Here is a 5,117-nt window from a genome sequence, read left to right as displayed (position 1 = left end):
GTTGCCTGCAAGGTTTCTTTTGAGAAATCTGCTTATAGTCTTATGGGAACGCCTTTATGGGTAACTGTCTCCTTTTCTCTTGCTGCTTTTAAGATTCTCTCCTTCTCTTTCATCTTGGGTAATGTAATGATGATGTGCCTTGGTGTGTGCTCCCTTGGGTCCAACTTCTCTGGGACTCTGAGCTTTCTGGGCCTCCTGGAAGTCTATTTCCTTTGCGAGAAAAGGAAACTTGGGGAAGTTCTCCTTCATTATTTGTTCAAATGAGTTTTCAATTTCTTGCTCTTCCTCTTCTCCTTCTGGCACCTGTATGATTTGGTTGTTGGAATGTTTAAAGTTGTCCCAGAGGTTCCTAAGCCTCTCCTCATGCTTTTGATTTCTTCTTTCTTCATTCTGTTCTGGTTGAATGTTTATTTCTTCCTTCCACTCCAAATCATTGATTTGAGTCCTGGTTTTCTTTCCTTCACTGTTGGTTCCCTGTATATTTCTCTTTATTTTGCTTAGCATATCCTTCATTTTTTTTTCATCTAATTTGCGACCAAATTCAACCAATTCTGTGAGCATCCTGATTACCAGTGTTTTGAACTCTGCATCTGATAGGTTAGCTATCTCTTCATTGCTTAGTTATATTTTTGGAGCTTTGATCTGTTCTTCCATTTGGGCCATATTTCTTTGTCTCGGCACACCTGTTAGGTTGTAAGGGGCAGAGCCTTAGGTATTCACCAGGGCAGGGCATCCCTCTTTGCTGAGTTGTGGCACTGTATGTGGAGGAGGGGTCAGAGGGGGAACAATGCCGCTTGCTCGGCTCTCGGCCAGCTTTCACTCACTTCCACCACTACCCACAAGCAAAGTGGGGCACTCTGGTGCTGATTCCCAGGTGGGTGGGTTTGTGTACATTCTAGGACCCTGTGGGTTTCTCCAACACACTGTCCTGTGAGGCTGGGAGTTTCTTGTTTCTCCTGCTGCTGCAGCTTCCACAGGTTATTTCAGTCAGAGGTTTTGAGGCTTTATTTCCCCATGCTGGAACCCTGGGTTGTGTGGTCTGTCTTGCTCACCAGTTGTTGCTCCTGGTTTATCCACAAGCAAATGTGGGACTGCCTGCTCTGCCAGCCGCCACCTTGCTTGCCCGAGTCTGCCAGCCATTGCCTTGCTGCATGTCCTCTCCGCCCTGGCTGCCCATCTCCACCCCTCCTACCGGTCTGTATGAATGTTTCTTCTTTAACTCCTTGGTTGTCAGACTTACATATGGCTCAATTTTCTGGCTGTTCTGGTTATTTTTTGTTTTAAAATTTGTTGTTGTCCGTCTTTTGGTTGTGCAAAGAGGCAAAGTACATCTACCTGTGCCTCCATCTTGGCTGGAAGTCCAGCTGAGATGAAGCTGATTAATTAAAGATTCCTAAGAAAGAAAGAAGTTTGCCTCTCCAGGTAGTATCCGCTCCTCCAAAGCATGGTCAATTGTGTTTGAAGAAGGATACATAGCACCGATCACTTTTGATCCCAGAACATTCTACATAAAAACTAACACACAGTTGCTGGGAGTATGAACTAGTGTTAATATCCAAACATTGAAAATGCACATTCTGATCCCACCAGGCCAAGTGGTGGGGCCTCACTTTCCTTTTCACCACCTTGAAGCCTGTGGAGCCTGCCAAGAACAGGACTTCTACAATGACAAATATGTCTGGAAGGCTGTGGTCCACGGCCATTTCTGCTGGCTATCAACGGGGTCTCTGGGACCATGGGGAGCACACCGCTCTTCTTAAAATTCTTTATGCTTGAGATGAAACTGAATTCTATCTAGGCAAGAGATGTGCTTCTGTGTATGAAGCAAAGAAAAACACAGTGACTCCTGGTGGTGACCAAACAAAACCAGAGTAGTGTGGGGAATGGTAACTCGTGCTCATGGAAACAGTGGCATGGTTCGTGCTAAATTCCAAAGTAACCTCCCTGCTGAGGCCATTGGACAGAGAATCTGTGTAATGCTGTACCCCTCAAGGGTTTAAACTGATTGATAAGTAAATAACAAGCCTGACTTGTGTGGCTTCATTGGTTGGGGGCCCTCTGGCAAAGCAAAGGATTCCAGGTTGGGGCGTGTTGTTGGTTGCAGGTTCAGTCCCTCATCAAGACACAAAGGGGAGCCAACTGATGAATGTTTCTCTCAAACATCAATGGTTCTCATCTTTTTCTCCTTCCCTCCCCTCTCTCTAAAATATATAACATCTATTTTAAAGAGTAAATAAATAAATAAAAATGCACATTGTTTTACTAAGAAAATTTAGCTATAATGGTGATGAGGAGAATTTAATTACAGCAGAGAAAATCTAGAAAACACTCAAGTGTCAACAGAAAGTTTGTGTGTATTATTATACCGTGTCAAAGTCATGGGATATGATGTGGTCATGTGAGATGATGCTGTGGAGAAATGTTTACTAAATGGAAAGATATGCATTATATACAGTTAAAATGAAAAATGCATGATCCCTTCTTTCTAAATATAAATCTATATGTATAGCCATAGCAAATGCTAAGGATCATCTCTGTCTGAGGAAATTGCAGGCAAGTTTTGGTCTTCCTTTGGTTTATCTGGGGTTTTCCCCCTCTGAAGTTAGTTCAGTCCCTCTAAGTTAGGTTTAAATGGGAACTTTAAAGAGATGCATAACTTTTTGGTTCTATAGCCAAGACAGTATGGGGTGGACCGTGGTTCTGAGAGATGTGACAGGTATGGTGGTATGGTGACAGGTATGACTCACTGCCATGAGTCAGTGCACCATCTGCAGCTTTCTGATGACATGCTGACCACAGCTGAGTTCTCTAATAGGACATTTTCATAGGCTAGGGGCTGATCTGAAGGGAAGGAAGGTGGAGGGGCTGGGCTGGGCACACCGGCCAGCCCTGGCACCAACAGCATCCATACAGCAGTGCCCCAGTGACACACACCCTGTGTCAAAGCATGCCCCTCATAGCCTCTCTTCATGTCTCCAGCAACACAATCTGGAAGATATTGTTGTCCCCACTTTAAAGAGAGGGAAACTGAGGCTCAGAGAAGGGCACCAACTCACTTGAAGTCTCACAGCTAAGCAGCACCAGAGCCAGGACCCAAATTCAGTCCAGGAGGACTCCAGAGGACATGTGATTGGAAAAGAGTGCCAACTTACAGCCAGGATCCCTCCTGCCAGCTCAACATCTCTCAGCTCCTACCATAGCCTCATTATGGGAAACTAGGCACAGAGAGTTTTACAACTCACCTGAGGCCACAAAGCCTGCAAGTGTCAGAGCCTGGAACTACACATCCCCACTCACACCTCAGCTTCCACAGAGGGGGATATCCAGAGGGAGCTGAGGAGAGAGCCACCTCCTCTCCCTAAGGTCTTGGTGGGGAAACTGAAGCAGTTGTGGGTGGTTGCTGGGAGCTACTGATGATCCCCTTCTCAGGCATCCCTGCCTCTCTGCCTGACCCTCTCTAGAGACTGAGGATCTTGGGTGTGGATTGATCAAAGTATCCACGGGAGGTGCTCCCAGAGCCATGGGGTCTCATGAGGAAGCCCACAGAGGCACAGTGACTTTCCCAAGGTATCACAGCACAGGAGCAAGGCAGGGACCATGGACCTTCTCCCCAAGCACCACAGACTGGAGTAAGGGGGTTGTCAAGGAGAAGGAAGGAGAAAGCCTGCCTCTTCCAGGCAGAGAGAGATTCCTCAAGTCTAGCAAACAGCGTCACCAGGCCAGGACACTGTGGCCTCCAGAGTCACCGTTTCTGTCCTTCATGACCTCATCTCTTGGCTGGGCCCCAGCACAGCACGTGGTGCCCAGAATCAATACCTCTTGGCAGGGCCCAAGCCTCTCTTCTCTTCCTTATATCCAACTCCCATCCCTACTACTGCCCCAGGTGGCCCTGCCCAGCAGCAAATAGACTGGCCACCTGCTTCTTGCTCCAAGACAGGAAGTTGAGTCAGAGCCACCACCACTGCAGTCTTGAAGTGAAGCCCCAAAATCTTCAAGGAGCTCAAATTGATGCTCATTCCCAGCCACTGGAAAAAGGCGGCCTCCTTTCAAGTTCAAAAACTTCCCCACGCTCTCCGTCCCATGGCAGGCAGCTCACTTGGGCCAGTTTTTTTATGCTTCAAGAGGGGTGATGAATCCAGCTTACAGAGTGGCTGTGGGGCTCCACTGTCAAATGCGGTGCCTCAAAACAGTAGGTGCTTAATAAATGCTAAGTCCCTCTGCCCTTTAGTCTGGATGCTTATAAAGCAGGTTTGGGGTTGTTATCACACTCAACAGCAGCCATGTGAAGTAGGCTTAGTGGAGACAAATGACTCCTACAGGTGGGGCAGAGGAGGTTCGGGGACAGGTTTATAACCCAGCACTTTACGACATCCCAATGCAGTTCAAGGCTGCATATCAGTGCCTGGGCTGGAAAGCCTTTTGGCTGCTTGTCACTAGTTCACTCCCCATCCACAGATGGGAAGGCCAGGGCTTAGAAAGGTCAAGGCAGTGCTGAAGGTCACAGAGCAAGTCAAAGGCAGAGACTGACTGGAGCTTGGTGCCCACACTTCCAGGCCAAGGGGGATGGCAGTCTTCAAGGCCTGGGACTGGAGGATGCTGTGACAGGATGGGCCCCGCCACTGCAGTCACACTTATCTTTTGGGAGCACCCTTGCCCTCATGGTGCCCCAAGGGATTGATTGCCCTGTGTCATGCACGTGGCTTCTCCAGGGCAGGTCCCTGTTGCCTAGGCACCACCAGCATCAGGGCGTTAAGACTCAGTGACCTGGGAGGGGGAAAGAGAAATGAGATTCTGACTAGGCTGGGGCTGTTAAATCAAGGCTCAGGCACCAGTCAAGCAGCAGATGAGAAATGGGAGGAGTTGCTCTGCTGAGCAGATTGCAGAGAGTGGTGGGGACCGAGAGGAGCAGGAGACCACATGCCCCTTCGAAAGCGGGGTGGGTAACTCAGCTCCAGCCACTTTTTGCCAGGTCAAAATATAGGTTGTAGGGGCTTCTGGGGTGGTGTTGTTGATATATTGGTTTTAAGAAAAGCAATAAATCCAGATTTTTATATAAAATCTCATTGAATCACTGAAAACACTGACTCTCAGACAGAACCCAAGAGCAGGCTGAAGGA

The 5,117-nt window shown here is 48.0% G+C and overlaps 1 pseudogene; it reads left to right on the top strand.

Annotated features, from left to right (window-relative positions):
* Window positions 1-1,674: 1,674 nt before the first annotated feature.
* Window positions 1,675-2,013, top strand: LOC114491110 (annotated as a pseudogene).
* The last annotated feature ends 3,104 nt before the right edge of the window (window positions 2,014-5,117 follow it).

This window comes from Phyllostomus discolor, chromosome 2, assembly GCF_004126475.2.
Source record: "Phyllostomus discolor isolate MPI-MPIP mPhyDis1 chromosome 2, mPhyDis1.pri.v3, whole genome shotgun sequence".
In the NCBI taxonomy this organism is placed as follows: Eukaryota; Metazoa; Chordata; class Mammalia; order Chiroptera; family Phyllostomidae; genus Phyllostomus; species Phyllostomus discolor.
Note: the sequence above shows the minus strand (reverse complement) of the source record. Positions and strands in the feature narration are given on the sequence as shown.